We start from the raw sequence: 17,515 nt of genomic DNA on the forward strand, positions 1-17,515 counted from the left end.
AATTTTTCCTCTATTTATCATCACTAAGCTCTTCCAAAGACAGGTTCTCTCTTAAATAAGTAGTCTAGAAGACGTTGGAAAATAAAATTATGAAATCAGTGTATGGGGAATATTTAGGAAACTTCTAACTTCTGTTCTTTGTACTTATGGCATTTTTCTGCATCAATACCTTCTTAAACTTGCAAGTGCAAAGTCTGCTTCTGTACAGGAGGCACGATCAGCCGAAGGCACAGTGTTGTGCCTGCAGAGCTACAGGCAGAGCTGGAAACCTCCTCAAGAGCAGATGAGGACTCGTTCCTAGGGGAGATGCTGGCCAGGCCCCCAGACTGGGGTTAGATGAGATCATGTTCTGTCCAGAGGATGTACCTCTCCATTTGTCAAGCTGTGATGGAAAAGGATGTCTTTTGATGTCTGAACTGATATCTCCCACCCAGGATCACGTGTGCCCCAGAGAGGCAAACAGACAAAGGCTAGCTTTCACTCTTATGTCAAAATCTGCACTCGGGTAAGAGTACACACTTTATGACCAGTGTAAATCAGCAGATTTCCTCCGACTGTGCTATTCAGCTTGCTGTTGCTGAGCAACAGGGACATTTTGGCAGTATCATAAAGAAACCATATGCACAGAACAGAAAAACAACAAAAGACGCAGGCCATGTCTCAGCCATTAGAAAGATTTTGCACGTCATTCCGAATTAATTCTTCATTTTACGCTACCCAGAGAATTCATTCTTCCCATCGCCCCATACAAAATAACAGTTATTTGGTAATTTGACATGTATATCAGTCAGAATATGCATATCATGCTTTTTCCCATTATCATTCACAACACAGTCTTTGCTAACAGAATTAATTTATCTTATTATTGAAACTGTTCTTTTTTTTTTCTTTACATCAAATAAACGCTATTCAAGTAAATTTTTTTTTCAAGCACTCTTTTCGCATTCTTGTTTCCGACACACAGGTGATATCAGACTCATAAGAAACATTCATGCTGGGCAGGAGTTTTGGGGCTCTTTCCTGGACTACTTTCCTCCCAGTGCCAGCATAACATAGCAAAAGAGATGCCACTGCATTTAACATTTCTAAAAAAAAAAAATAATAATAATAATAATAAAAATAAACAGATAAATAAAAACCACCAAACCACTTGAAAACATCTGCTTGGAATCAGATTTTATCCAAAAGTCTAACTCAAATGAACTGCCTCACTGCCATTTCCTAAGCCACTCTCATTGCTTCTGTCTGATGTGCATAATTCTCTCCAAGACTCCCAGTTCCATGTCAGGCAACTGCCCCAGTCTCCACCATTTGACACTGGTGTGTCTCCTGCCTCCCAGTACTTTCTGCTGTGGTTCAGCTGCCCAGTAGCCCTGGCTGCAGCTACACACCTCGTAGTCCTGCATGAGGTTTGCTATTGGAGGTAAGGGGAGGGAAAGCATGAATGACAACTTAAGAAATCGTGGGATGCTGAGCAAGGACCAGCAGATTTTTGTCAGCAGAGCCCGCTCCTCTCCCTTCCCAAAGCAGTGCTGCTTCTTCACGGAGCCCAGGGCATGCTGACAACACCAGCAGCGGCACCAAGTCATGGGCTACAGCCCTCATTTCCCCTTCCTCCAGCAAACCAGTATCTCGGCAATTGCAGAAGAGGCCAATATTGAGCCATGCAGTGAAGACACTACACCCTTGATGATGCTGAACTGGGAGAGGAAACATTCAGCCTAGGTTACCTGAGGACCAGACCCAAGAGTCGGTTGCAGAAGCAGGACCAAAAGCAAGAGGTATGAGTGCAGCACACTAGCATTTTGGATGCTCAAATCTGGGAACATGCAACGATACAATCTCCTTTATCTGATCCTCCAGGACTGTTGCGGGTTTTGTTTGGTTTTACCACGTTGTACGTGAAATATAAACAGTATAAAGAATGCTCGTGTTGATAATTATCTAATCTTTTGGATCTTGACATTTACTGTAAAGGTAGAATTGACATAGAATTTGGCCATAGCTGGAATAATTCACCTGCTAAGAAAGACGCTAGCCACGAGGAAGCAGGGCTGTGCATTCAAAAGAAATACTTGATTATTTCCCCCTCCCTCAGAGTCTAAGCGTTGCAAAGACCACTATGGCAAGTGAATTGTTAGACACAAACGAACACCCTTCTGACGCCTTCTCTTTGTCTTGCCGTGGAAACCTGCCTTCAGGTGGTAAGGCCTTTTTTGTTACCAGCAGTTCAGCTTACTCAAGATTTTGAACTAGATGGGGAAACAGTATAACTCTCAAAGCAAAAACACCCCGATGACTTAACACCCTCACTCTGCTTATTCTCAAAGGCACAGATAGACCAAGGTAATCAGTTTCCCACGCATAGAAATGGAAAGTGTTTAAGCAGGAGTTGGAAACCTTAATATTTCATAGAACTGGGCCAGAAGACTTGGGCTTAGGTCCCCAAAGGTTACATCCATGCTGGTAAATTAAAAGGATCAGGTGCTGGCACACAGACACCCACCCTGCTGGACTGAGCACACGTGCCCTGGCACAGTCCCAGCCTTTGTCAACCAGCATCCCTCAGACAGTGCCTAAACACAGCTCAGCAGGCGGCGTGGACCTCTCTTGGCTCCTCAGCACTTCCTACACCAGCTAATATTTAAAGACGTTTCACTTGCAAAAGGGGCTCTGAAGGTTAAATTACCTACCGTGAGGCTGAGCCCTCCTGACTTACTATTGCATTTCAACGCAAAGTAACACAACTTTGTTTCATAGCGTTCCTGCTCGCATCAGCGAGAGCCCTTTCATGCCTAACTGTTTGCCTCCTGGTCCTGCAACGGGCTGGGGTTTAGCTCCTGCGCTGGGGGGCTGCTGCCCACCCTGCCTCCAGCATCGGGGGCCAAAGATGTCCTTGGCACACACGAGGGGCAGAGCACAGGAGACAGCGGCGTTGAAGCCCTGCCCTTTGCCTGACACAGAAGCCCTCACCTGGGGGTAGAAGGAGGAACAGAAACAAAGAGGGAGACGGAACACAAGTAACTCTGCAACCCGGTGGTTCTGGGCATCACCCAAAGGTATCGCTGAAGAAGGATGTCAGAAAGAACCAGCAAAAGGGAGGCTTGAAAGGGCAAACATGTGACAGAGGAGCTCATGTTGCTTCATGTGCTATGGCAAGAGCCTCAGAGACTGGGGCAACGAGATCCAGTCTGAGGCCGGATGAAATCCTGCCCACAATACCAGTATTGCAAACTGCCCTAGGGAGCGAGGCGGCCCGAAAGCTGGCCCCAAACGCGGAGCATATTCAACCGCCATGAGAAGGATTTCTCACAACAAATTCAAACGCTTAGAAGTGAGCAAGGAAATCAATCCTGCGATCAAACAGAAGTACCTGTGTGGGAAAATATGGCTCAGTTGTACTTGTAACATCAGAGCAATTGCTTCCACTTTTAGGCCCAGTGAGGTCAATGAGATTTTTTTTTTTGAGTAAAATAAAATCGTATGTGAACATGATTGCAAAATTGGGAGTTCAAATGCAAACACTTTCTAGGAAAACTGTATTTTCCTTTCTTTTGCCTCCTGTGAAAACATATAGATTAGAAAACGGATGGGAACCATGGGCTTGGAAAACTGACAAAATACCAATCCCCTCACTTTAGATTAAACATTCTTGGATCAGACATCAGTGTAATCGGATAAGGCTGAGATCAGCGGGAGGTTAAGGATCAGATTTGCCAATTAGTATAATTAAAGAAATAATACTAGGAAAAGTGTGCCCCTGGCATGGCGCACTGGGAAGGAAAAGAAGGAATTTTTTCAAGTGGAATTTTCCAGCGAACAGTCCTGGTGCCTCAGCCATAAAGCAGCTATAAAACACATTGTAGTATATAGTTTAGGTGGGGGAGGATGTGATACTCTATAAGAAAATCAGCCACTCTGGACTACATTGCTGCAAAAAGGACTTGCTACAGGTGAAGGCACTACTCATAGCACTATCCTGCACTGACCACGCTCTCGTACCACACAGACGTACCAAAGTATAGGACAACCCAGCAGTGCAGTTTTCAACTTCATAGAAAATCTTTGGATAGTCTCCTAACGATAGAATTTTTTTTTTTTTATTTTAAAACAAATTAAATGAAGGGAATTAAGGGTCGCATCTCTATCTTTGAACTTTCTTTTCTGTTAAAGAGATCATTCTAATAATCTCATGCTACATTCCCTTTCCATATTCGCTACTTATGAGACACAGAAAGAGCAGGCTATCTAAAGAGAAAACAAAACTTGAAAACAGTTTCTAAGAAACAGAGAGGGAAGTTACAAACTGATGTGAGTAGAAGTAACCTCCCTGGTCCTTTCCCGCACTGTCGCTGCAAGCTGTGCTGGAATTCACTCTCACGCACAGGGTGGGACGCTCTGCCCTGCTGGTAGGTTACGTTCTGCACGTGTATTGCAGAGGTTGCAATGTCTATGAAAGGCCCGACACATGCCAATCAAACGTGCAGCGCAAGACAGTTACACTTGTCTAGAAAAAAGAACAGGGAAGAGCAGATACATCCCTAGATTTCAGGAAAAATGGTTCAGAACACCAGTGAGCTACAAATTTAACAGCCCAACTATCATTAAGGATCTGTGCATAAAGCTCTAGGAGTTATACTGAAAAAAATCAGGATGGGAACATGACCTTGGACTGAACACCCTGCATAAGAATCCAACATATGTGTCTCTGACTACACACATACTGGGCAAACCCTCTGCGTTTTTCTCTCTCATCTCTAAAAGGAAGACGTATCAAACTCTCTTTCAACTTGCCTTGTCTGCCTTTACCCTTTAGATTTCTCTGTGGTCAGGCAACACTTGTCTCCTGCTGCTTTCTCTGTGATAATAGTGCCTGGTACTCACCAAATGCTGCCCCAGCAAGGCCCAGATATGCCCTGTTTGACTTCAAAGACTTGCTGAAATGTCAGACTTTGGAGTCTGGTAGCTACAAACACTTTATACAATTCATGGAGAGAGAGATTCAAGGTAGAGAGAGAAGCACCTCAGTAATTCCCATTATAATACAACCCTTTCTGAAATAGCAAGCTAAGTAGGAGCAGCTTATCTTTCTCTGTTGACCACAGAAGGGGCTGAGGGCAACTAGACGCCCACTTTAATGACAACCAAGTTAGATGGGACAAATCTGGGCTGTAAGTGTAAATTCACAAAGGGTCTAGGTCCACAATGAAACAGCTCCCAAGAGGCACCACATGACTCTGTATTGGCTAACAGCCAGCTTAAGCCTAAATTCAAGGTTAGATCCTCAAAACCCCTGCCTAACCATGCTTTACCTGTAAAGTATCCAGAGGACCACAGATAAAGAAAACTAATTTTAGGTGTCTACATGTTGGCATCTACATATATGTTAAGGGTCAAAGTCCTGCTCTAGTCAATGGAGATCTAATCAATGCAGTCCATGGAGTCCAGACAGCAATTCAGCTGGCCAAATGTGGGGGTCAATTTTAGGGTGGGCTGAACCACTCTCTAGACCCCATGGACAATATTGACTAGAACTACACTGATCCTAACAAAAGCCTGGATGACTACTCATGCGCATACACCAAGTAGGTTTATCATCCTGGGAGACGATCCCACCCACATGCACAGCTCCTTGCTCGTGGATATGTCCAGAACCATCTGCATCCTGAGCCTCTCATGCCTGGCCAATATCCCTCTTGAATGAAGTGCTCCTTCCACTTAATTTGCCTGAAGAGTCTAATCCAGCAGAAAGCATGAGCATCTCAGAGCATGCTCACAGACCCACATACACAAGAGGAGGAAGAAGTGGCGTTCCTTTCTCTGTCCTGAACTGGTACCTGTATTCAGCACCGTACCACATACACATATACTACCCTTATCTACCTTGCTATATGCTCTAATTATCTCACGTTATGTATTCACTTGAACAGAGACTGAAGTCTCTACCCTACTGTGTCATGAGTACTGGAAGACTACTGAGAAAACATGAAACAGCTTAGTGGCCTAATTCTAGATGGTAGCTCAAGGAATGGGCAAAGGCTCTGAGGGACTTAGGCCACATCTTCCCCAAAGCCTTCCTACTGGGTAGTCCAGGAAGCTCCCTGCCCACCATGATGCTCTCTTGGTTCCCTGGTCATGCCAGTGAATCATGAGCAAAGCACTTGGAGGCTAAGAGGTGGACCAGTGAGGATCCCAGCATTTCTGCCCTTCTGGGAACTGAGCCTTCATATGATAAATAGCACCACAATCTAGGGAGTTAGATCTGATGGAGGAGAGCAGAATCCATCTAGTTTTGTTTCAGGTTGCGAATCTGAACCTTGGTTTCTCATGCAAGGAAAGAGAGAGGGAGGTGGGAAGTCACATTACTTTGGAGAAAGCAAGAACATCATTTGTAAGTGGGAAATGCCTATTCTCTAAATAAAATTAGGAATGGGTCTTTATTACTCTTCAAAAAACCAAATGAAATTACACACAAAATGTGACATTTTCTGAGGTTTAACTTTTCATGGAAGAAACAAATACAACATTGATTTGTTTGTGTTGAGATGCTAAAACACAAATAGGACTCTCAGCAAGCAGTCAAGAGGCATCTGTCTAAGGCCTCTTCACTGCTAGTCTATAGAAATGCTGTCACCTCATCTGCCAGCCCTAGTGAACTGGTCATTCATCTCATTAGCCATCCTGATGCTGAACACCTTTCGTGTGGGTAAAAAAGGTAGATGAGGTTTTGCTAGTGACGCCAAACAGGCCACATAAGTAGTAGCTTGCATTACGTCTGCCTCCCCTGACCTAAACCTTCTCTCGTCTGCAGGATAAGAAAATAAGAAAACTTCCTATATCTGGAATCGCTACACATTTTTCATTACACATTCCCAGCTCATCTCCATCTTCCCTTTGCTCTCTGTTTTTTTCCTCTACTCACATAACAGAGTAGATTTACAGCAAGTGACAGCATCTGACAGCAAATGCAGGATCCTCAGCCACCTCCTGCTGCCTGAAGTGTCCTGGCTTTACTCTCAGCCAGAGGAAGATACACCCCTTCCCTACATTCATGCACTCCCTGCATACAAAGCAGCAGTTTTCACCTGAATAGGAAGATCCAGAATGATAACCCCCTTGACACGTCTCTCCGATTCACTTCAGCATAACCCAACAGATCACTTATCTTCAATTTACCCTTATCTAAACCGCATAGGTGACTCAACCCTACCTACGCACAGAATATCTTCAAATTACAAACTCTCCCTCCCTGGAGGGAGAAATCCCACTTAACAGCAAGTGTTGTGTGGTGGTGGCTTAGCAACAAGAGGCACCTCTGTGTGTAATTTTTCTGCCAGGCACTGTGAGCAGCTAGCAAGCCACGTGTAATAAACCCAAGTTTTATCCAAGAGACAAGGAACACCGCAATAACTTGGAAGAACTACAAGTCAAAAAAAAAAATCCCCTAAGGGTATATTGAATTTCTGTCCTTCTCCCCAAGAAACCTCTTCCCTTTTTTGGCCATCCCACCATGAATGGCTCTTTGAGTCTTCGCTTCCTTTTCTATTTCCCCATTCCTGGTTTGCTCACAGTGTGTTGTTGGTGATGGACATGGTCACCAACCCCTCTGGGGAAGCGTTCTAGCTTCTACAGCACCACCAAACACTTCAAATTCACTAACGCTTGAGTGTCCTTAGCCACAACACCCTCCAGTTGCTACCAGAGCTTATTCTGGGGCTCCCTGCACCCACGTTCCTGCCACAGCAGTGTCCATCCATAGGCATCCATAAGCAGGACCCTTGCTGGAGTTCACTCAACCCTTGCTGCCCTCAGCACCTTGTTGGAAAGTACATACCATTCGTTTCTCTCCTGAAACACCTAAAGGCACAGGATTTCATCTCTGTGGGGTGGAGAATGATGAAAGACATGTGACCTGGCAAGACAGTCCGCAGCACCAGAGACTTGCTCCATCCAGGTACAAGACGGCTAGGACAGCAACAAAACTATTACAGAGGCATTCAGTAAAGGTTTCATGCGGGCAGATTACATACCATTTGATCACCTTTCATCCACACGATACAGAAGACACTGTTTGCTTGCATTAGTTTAACTGGAAAAGACCAAAAAATGGATTCAGGAAAGAGAGGATCCCCGCAGCAGTGCAGCAGACAGACCAGCCCATCCAAAGCACAGTGGGGATTTTACATAAGGGAGCATGAGATTACCTTTAGCCAAAACATGAGTGATACAGCTTGAGGATGAATTTGCCACGTTATAATTTTTTATTTTGCTAAGCCAAAGCTGAAAGCTGATACAAAGCAGAGAGAAGAACTAGATTAGTTTTGAAAGGGCAAATGCCCACTAACATACCAAAAGATAGATGTTGTGAACTGAAAGTCATGCTGGGGATTAAGAGCAGAATAGCAGGAACAGAGCAGAAAAGGAGATCTATCCTTATCCCTGAGATGTTTGTAGATGTGCTGAAAAGAAGCGAAGGGGTGTCACAGAAATAAATCACATCAAATGTGCTTGAGAAATGTGCTCAGTTAGATTGAGACATCCAGACTTTCTCCACTGAATACCAAAAGCTTTTTTTTCCTCAGTACAAAAATGTTTATTGTTTTCTGTTTTGCCTGCAATGAAAATTCCAGAAGAAAATCTTTCCCCTGACTGACACCTCCTGGAAGCTGAAGTTGTCTCTCATCTTCAGCACAAGTCAGGCTCAGGAGCAGCAGGTGCCAAAGAAGGGATTACACAAGAGGGACGCAATCCGCATAGCTCCAGCCTAAACTCTGCTAGGATCTTGTGGAATGGTCCTTCACAGCAAGTCAAACCACCCTTCAGCTCCTTTCCAGTATAGCTGAACATCACAGCTGTAAGCATTTCACTGCCTCCCAGGGTGGCAATTCTGCGAACAAGCAAGAATCCACAAGACTCGCATAGACCGGCCAGGCAAAACCAGTGCCACCCTTCAAGCTCTAGCTTGAAGCACATGGCAGGCCAAGACTTTTGAAGCCTACAATAGCAGAGGAGGAATGTCAGCAAGAATGCCATGCAGGAAAGGCACATTGTCCTTACAACAATCCTTCTCCCAGAGGAGGCCGCTAACCTGTATGTTGCGGATTTACGTAATAAAGCTAAGGAGGTAACAGAGGCCCCATTTGCGACGTGACCGATAATCGCACCGGCAAGTTTTGCACCTTCATTTGTTCCATTGTTCTTTCAAAGACTGATGGCTATTCGTAAGACTTGCAGAAACCTGTGCTTTTAGATGAAGCTGTGAGGAAGCAACGGAAGAAATGCACCCAAACAGCTCTGACTTCAGACATGGGGGGTTGTTCACGTGCTCCTCAAATACACATAGCCAGATTTCTCCTGATCATGGGAGAGGTAACCTCATACCGGTGCTGGAGAAGACAGCTGCTTACAGACATGTCACAAAGCCATCCAGGATTTAAGTTCTTCTGGGAACCCATCCAAAAGCATTCAAAGGATAACTGAGAATCGTTTATACACTCAGAGAAAAAGGACCGAAGCCCTGATTATTCAAAATAATCAAGCCTGACAGGCAAATGAGTGATTGTGCCTCGGAGGACACACATGTCTGTTCTTCCTTCCCTTGCTAAATCATGGGCTGATCTTTCTACAGTATGATTATTTGTAACAAAGTAATGCCTTTTGCCTACAAGAACGTGGCTCTGTTTCATCAACATGGGCTAGATCAAAACCTGTCTGTATGACAACACTGGAAGAGGTTGCCCAGAGAGGTGGTAGATGCCCCATCCCTGGAAACATTCAGGGTCAGGTTGGACGGGGCTCTGAGCAACCTGATCTAGTGGAAGATGTCCCTGCTCATGGCAGGGGGGTTGGACTAGATAACCTTTAAAGGTCCCTTCCAACCCAAACCCTTCTGTGATTCTATGACAAAGTCACCTGCAGTCTACTCCATGAAAGCCTGTGGATGGCCTTCGTCACCCAGCTCCCTAACCGAAAGGGAAACCTCCTTTCCCCTCTTACTGCTGGAAACTACAACATGGGCCACCTAGGGTCACATATTTTTAACTCTTTAGGTACTTAAGGACATGCCGCAACAAGGCACAGTGATTTTCAAACACACCAAGATAAGCTCACGCCCAACCCAACGGATTGTGGAAACCCCAGGAAGAGTTTGCCTTCAGGGACTGCAGAGCCTCTCTAGTTAACTTAGCTAAGGTCTCTGAGGACGTCACGTGAGAAGCAGAGATTTGTGAGAAACCTGCCTGCCCCGTGTGCCAAGAAGTGCCATTAACTGCTCGTTCCGTACGTCATGTCCACTCCTAACCAGCACGTTTCCCTCCCCACCTGCTTTACCTGATTCCCAGCTTTAGATTACCAGTATTTTATTTACCCTGCAGCATGTCCAAATTGCTTCTTGCTGATGCCCTGGCTCCATCCTACTGTGCTTTAAGGCAATCTCTTTGCAAAAGGGACCATGACCAAAGGTCACAATCCATAAAGGGGGTTCAAGATTGGAGAGGAGAGAAATGACTCTATGGAAATGTCCACCTCACAGAAGGGCCATCCTCCCCTCATGTCCCAGGCTCTGCTGTTCTCTGACACTGTATCATCTTTGCCCAACCCCACGTTGCATCTCTTCTTCACCCCACTTTCCTACCATGCTTCCTCAGCTTCCCTCACTTTGCCACCTCTGTGTCAAGCAGCTTCCCTCCTCTGGTGCAACTTCACTTTCTAATCTTGCCTGGACAAGGAACACTGAGCTTTCAACAAGGTCCTGCCGGTGAGTCAGCAACCGCTTGCACACACGGTTGTGAGTAGGGTGTATTAAGTGATGTAAATTGATCTATTGTTTGCTTCAACCCCGTGTGTGGTGAGAACTGATAAGAACAATGCACTCCCCATAACACTTCTCCTCCACGTTATCAGCCTCTGATCTTAATCCCAGGAGTCAATGTCATAATCCATCACTGTTAACGAGTGTGAGCTCCCCTAGGCAGGGGCCTTATCTCACTTGGTATCTAAAGGGCCGTATGAGCTTATGGCAATAGTGCAATTAAGTAAAGGTTGAAAGTGTTAGCACTGGCTCTTTGGGAACACTTCTATGTTATCAGAGACCAGAGGAAGCAAAAGTAAATGCTTTATATGCTACAACTCACATGTCTCTTCCTGGCACTTCCATCGCTGGGACCTTCCGACCCAGCAGATCCCAGTACCAACACCACAGAAAGACAAACTGCCAGCCTTGGACAGCTACCAACACAGACATGCGCAAGTGTTGTGGTTTGAAGGCAGGATTGAGCATGCTGGAGAAGTGCTGAAAACGGTTTAGCCATCTGTTGCTGCTAAATGCTCCATTTACTACCAGAAATGTTTCCTGAGGTGAAGGTAAAGGGTAAACACACAGGCAGTAATACTTTACCAGTATGTCCTATTTAGCCCTGTTGCCTGCATCGATCAAAATATCACACCCACTGAGCAAACTGAACTCTAGAACAACCCCAAATAAGACAAAACAGCAACACAACCCCATCTTCAACCTGCCTTCTGGGGAATCCCTGCCATAGAGAGCAAAAATGATTCCTTCTCCTGGCTCTTCCAGGGGCAGGTCACTCCATCAGGGCAAGGAAAGTTGCTGCCTTCATCGCATCTAATACCTGTCCCAGCTGGAAAGGAGCTGATCTTGCACTGACAGGCTCTGCCAAGAATTCAAGTAAAGGTCTCCTCTTTCAATAGTACCTACACTGCCTGCCCTTCATACAGGTCACGAGCTACCTACAAAAATTATTTGCAGTGGTCCCCTTAAAGGCAAAAGTGGCCTTAAAATACACTTGCCTCTGCCTATGACTCAGCTGCAGATTTAACTGCAATGTAGACAATCCTAGGACAAGCAGGTCAAGGCCGTCAAAGAATATTGCCTCTGGACACAGTTCATTGGAAAGAGTGATCACTCAGCCTTGCCTCATTTATTACCTCAACAGCTTGGCTTCATGTCTGCAACTCACCTTTCCTCCCACACTTGCCCAGTGTGGCTGGGCAGGGGCTGCGGGTGCTGTGCTTTCCCTCACTCCTTCCTACCACACATGATAACTCAGTACCTAGGTCAAATCCAAGTTTTGGAATTCAGTTCAGGAGCAAATGGATGAAAACAATCTATGTTATACTAGAAGTTATATACCAGGTCAGATTAGATGGTGCAGTGGTGCCCTCTGGCCATTCAACCCACCCTTGAAAGCTATGACTTTCAAACATATGTTGGGACATATTTAAGAGCAAGCATGATGGCAAGATACCCATGCAGGATGGCAAATCTGTGGTTGACACTTAGAGGTGGGTGAGCTGAGGAGCAGTCAAAGCACCTCTGGAGCTGCACAGCAGCAGATAATGCCAAGAGGAGAAATTCAGCTGAAGTTTGCAAGTAAGCAAGGGGAAATGGCTGAACAGTTCAGGCCTTAATCACATTTCAAAAAAAAACCAAAAAAACGAACAACAAAAAACAAACCACCACACCACCAGAAAAACCCAAACCAACATCATCATTATGGTTACATAAACACTACAGGCTATCAGACATTAGGAAGGTCAAAGGACAATAGAATAGTGTGTTTCTCAGAGAAGATGCCACAATAAACTTCACTCTAGAGAGGCTGGGTACAGGATCTCAGGCAAGGCAGGTTGTAAATAAAAACAAGAGGTAGAGAGGTATTCTCCAGAGGCACATCCTAGAGACGTGCGTTTCTCTTCATTGCTGCAGATCGAAGTCTAAGCGCTTTTGAATCCGCTTTGAGTCTGCAAAGTGAGACAGTACAGAGGTGGTGGTGACCAGAGCTCAGACCATGCGTCAGTCCCATTGTTTCACCGGCCAAGAGCGCTGTGTCAAGGGAAAGTTCAGGACCTGCTTCAGATATTGTGTGGACTGATGGATATAACCAGCCCACACTCCGTCCCAAGCTGCAGTGTAAGGGAGTGCAGCTCTTATCCCAGAGAAGGGCTATGAAATCTACAGCTAAAGGAGCATAAATCACCAGCTGCGCTCATGCAGCAGGGAAAAACAGAGCATATAAATCTCGACAGGCTCACTTTCAGCAGGAAGGGTAGGCAGGGACTTCTTTTCTGGTGGCATTTCAAGCGCCTTAAATCAGACACGTCATTCGGTTTAGGCTAAAGGAGAGGTTTAGCGTCTCTTGTTTTGCCAGCTGGCTCACCCCCTTGCTCAGGCTAATCCCAGCGTCACACAGATACCAGACCTTCAGTGCTTATTTGGATGACAGGATGACCAGGGTAGGGGAGGACAGTCAGTGGTTGGTAAGCTCACACGGGTCCAAGGAGCATTGGCTTCAGTCCTAAACCTTTCCATCCCTATCATTAAGCAAGTCCATGTATATCCCTTGCAAGTCAAAGGTCTCCTAGGTTTGCCATTCTGAATGGCCGCATCAGGGATTTCAGGGCAAAGCAGCGATTAAATCAAGTGTATCTACACTGTCGGTTCAGCTTGGGACCAAGACGAGTGCTGAGACGAGACAACCCCACTCTGCAAACCTCTAGTAAACAGTTGCCTTATCCTGAGCTCTCGTGCTGCCCCGAGAAGGTGGGCACTAGCATTATCATGGCCCCAGGCTCACTCTCTTAATGGCTTTGACCTACCTTGGTATGGGCAAAGTTGGGCACACCATGTCACTGCCTGTCTGCAGGTGTTCCAAACACAGTTCTTCACGGTCATAGTAGAGGCTTTGAACAGGCAGCAGTAGGGACAGAAACGCACAGGTCTAGGAGATCAGATCTGTTCTTCATCTCAACACATGGATGTGACTGCAGAAGTCAACAGACAACAACTTACTAGAGAGACGCTTCCTATTTCTTCTTCCATCCATGATGCTCTGCCCATAATAAATGCAAGCTATGTTTTCCATACAGTAATCACCCACTAGGAGCAAAACTACCCAAATAGGCATTTAACTTTCTTTAGCTTACGTTCACCAGAGGCAACACAGGCTCACCAGCACCCCTGTTGCTGCTCCATCAATTCGCCGCTGCAGCTTTGGTGACAGAACAGCTCAAGACCTTGCAGCAACCACATGGCCGGCAGGAGAATTTCTCAGGTCAGGAGCGTTTGTAAGGGGCTGAGCAAACACCACAGGCGAGCAACTGAACCTGTAGACTTTCAAATTGGATCAGCAGGAGCTTGACGCAGTGGTGACCATGTTCTGCAGCAACACTCAATGCCAGGAAGCAGGATCAGTGTCATCTACGATAATGGTGCCTGGCTTTGACACCCTCTATCCCTCCCGCCCCTTCTACTTTTCTTGCACTGTAGGTATACCCGTTTTTTTTCTCCCTCCATCTTGGTGAGGATGAAGTGGACGCACAGGGGAGATGGGCAGCCCGCAGCAGCTCCCCGAGAAGGGGAGCATGGCTCAGCTTTCTTCTGCTCAGCTGTCAAGAGACCAGGCGGAGGGAAAACTCCTGTGGCCTCCCCAGCTTCACCTCCCAGCTACTTCACAGACCCAATCCCTTCAGGGAAGAGTGCCAGATTGGACAAAACACAAGGCTTTTGCGTCGAACATGTGCAGACTGGCACAGTCGAAGGAGTAGGGGCAGGACTTACACATGCCGCTGAAGTAATTGAAGTAGAAAACCTTGGAGCTGAAATTAAGACCCAAAGGGAAGGAGGGGGAACAACTGGCTTCACTCTGGTCCTTAAATAAGCAGATGCATTATCAGCAAAGGTACAGCCACACAGAAAAGCTCATTGCTCAGGTCCTCAGTGACAAACCTGGGACAAGGAGGCACGAGCTCTGCCGTGCTCATCACCAGCTACGTGTTGCAACCTGGGTGCACATCACCACCCCCCAGGACCGGACAGATGCTCAGATCACAGCAGTTTAACACGGTGGTCAGTGGAGAAACGTGCGAGGTGGCATGGAGCAGCTTCTGACAAGTCCAAAGGGCTCTTCTAACAAGTTGCTGTCTGCCAACGCATGTGGTGCAAGGGGTATCGCTGAACGGAGGGCACATCTGCTAAGAAATCATCCTGGCATGCTTCTGGGTTGCCCTGTAAGTTTTGTCAACCATCCATCACAAAACGCTGACGGGAATTTCTCAGGGAGGTAGGAGAGATGAACACTCTACAAGAGACTAACCTTTACAACAAGTCAGCCAACTGGGAAAAGTTAAAGGGAGCTGGGAAACGCTGCTGGCCCTGTAAAACATTCGCATCAGCAAGATACAGCCACTGACCATCTCGATCAGTTTATTTCAACATCATTCTCCCCTTCTTCTGTGCTTTCTCCATCAGATTGCGCTTTTAAATTGCAGCCTATATGGTGTGGTACGTAACCCCCTACAGTGCCATTAACACATGGTTAATGTAGTCAAAGCAACACCCAGACACCATACATCTCTCACTTTTCTCAGTGCCTCATGAGGCCATCACTTGGATTCAGGGCCGACAGAGGAGGCAAAGTCCAGGGAGGAAAGGCTGATGTTGGCTCTTGCCGAAGGCAGTTTGATTTAGTCAGTACCATCTTCCAAAGGTAACCTTCAAAACCCCAGGACTGCTATAAACAGGACCAGACGCAGTGTCGTGGTTTAACCCCAGCCGGCAGCTAAGCACCACGCAGCCGCTCGCTCACTGCCCAACCACCCCTGGGATGGGGGAGAGAATCAGGAAAAAAACCTCGTGAGTTGAGATAAAGACAGTTTAATAGGACAGAAAGGAATGAAAAACAATGATGATGATGATAATAATATGACAATAGTAATACTAAAAGAATCAAACTATACAAAGCAAGTGGTGCACAATGCAATTGCTCACCACTCGTTGACCGATGCCCAGTTAGTTCCCAAGCCGCGATTCCCCCTCCCAGCCAGCTCCCCCAGTTTATATACTGGGCATGATGTCATATGGTATGGAATAGCTCTTTGGCCAGTTGGAGTCAGCTGTCCTGGCTGTGTCCCCTCCCAGCTTCTTGCGCCCCTCCAGCCTTCTTGCTGGCTGGGCACGAGAAGCTGAAAAATCCTTGACTTAGTATAAACACTACTTAGCAACAACTGAAAACATCAGAGTGTTATCAACATTATTTTCCTACTAAATCCAAAGCACAGCACTATACCAGCTACTAGGAAGAAAATTAACTCTGTCCTAGCCGAAACCAGGACACGCAGCCATGAAGGCGACGGGATATGAGATACTCCCCTTCAGCTGCCAAAGAGCACGGGATGGACTGGCCATACCATTGCCAGGATGGGCAGATGTCTCCCTATCTTTGGCTGAAAATTTGCCACTAGCCTACATTCGATTGCTACTCACTTGTATTTACAGGTTCCTCTAGTTTTTATTTACAGGTTCTTTTTACTTAAATGGGTTCATCCATTTTCTGAGTGGGAAAACCCACAAGTTTTCATTCCCCTCTCTTTCTCCAGATTCCATGTATTTTCATAGGACAAGAAAGCACCAGAAACTGGGGTGTTTCTGGGCCCAGACCTGTGATTGTTGCTTCTGTACAAGCACCAAGGGAAGATACTAGTAAAGTAGCATAACATTTGCTGTCATTACCTACAGCCCTTAAAAAAAGATTTACCAGGAGGAAAACCAGTATTTGATGAATATGGAAGGCATCCTGGTTTTGGTGTTGGACCAGAAGCAGCCTTCCTTACAGAAATCTTAGATATCATTTAAGTGCAAAACTGGGGAAAAAAGGTCCCAGATAACAGTCTGTGGATCATATAGCCATGGATGGGTTTGTTTACAAAATTTTTTTGGCTGATTCAAATAGTTTGTAAACATTTTCAGCTATACATTTTCAACTCTGTATTTTAAACATTAAAAATGCGTCATTGCAAATAGCTATCTCATGGTCTGAAAAGAAAATCAATCCAGAGATAAAACTCAAAGGATTCATACTTCTGCACTGATTTACCAGATATTTGTCTAGGAGATGCTGGAGTAAAACATTAGAGAGGGAGAGGTTCATACTAAGCGTTAACCGCAGCTATTCTTTACGTTAATCATTTATGCTTCACTGTAACAACATGTTTTTAGCGTGGATTTCACTTTAATCTTTTACTTCAATCCACTGAGTCCCACTGTGCCATGAGTGGTGAAATGCTTAAAGACAATCAAAACACCAAAAAGTTTACATCACAAATAGATAAAATCAAATAGTATATGGAGGAAAATGGGGAAGGTACACAGAAAAGGCACATAACACAGACGGGATAAGGATACAGGTCTCTTACTCGCTGTTTCCACCACCCATACCCTCAGGTTTCTCTGCTGACAACGGCATGGACTACTTTTTACAGCTACTAAGGACAGTTTGCAAAGTAGTTAGAGCACTGGGTCCTGATTCTCCTGCTCAAGGAGGACATGTGTAAGGTCTGAGCAGGGCTCTAAGTCATTAGTCGCAATAATACCACCCTCTGCTGAGTAGCAACAAGTCTGAGCCACCGTAAATAATAGTTAGGTACTCTCAGAGCCTCCTCCAAAAAGCCTGGGAAAACAGAAATCCCTCCCTTCACAGACATTCTAACTTTGACCAGA

The sequence above is a fragment of the Gymnogyps californianus genome, chromosome Z (genome assembly GCF_018139145.2).
Source record: "Gymnogyps californianus isolate 813 chromosome Z, ASM1813914v2, whole genome shotgun sequence".
Lineage (NCBI taxonomy): Eukaryota > Metazoa > Chordata > Aves > Accipitriformes > Cathartidae > Gymnogyps > Gymnogyps californianus.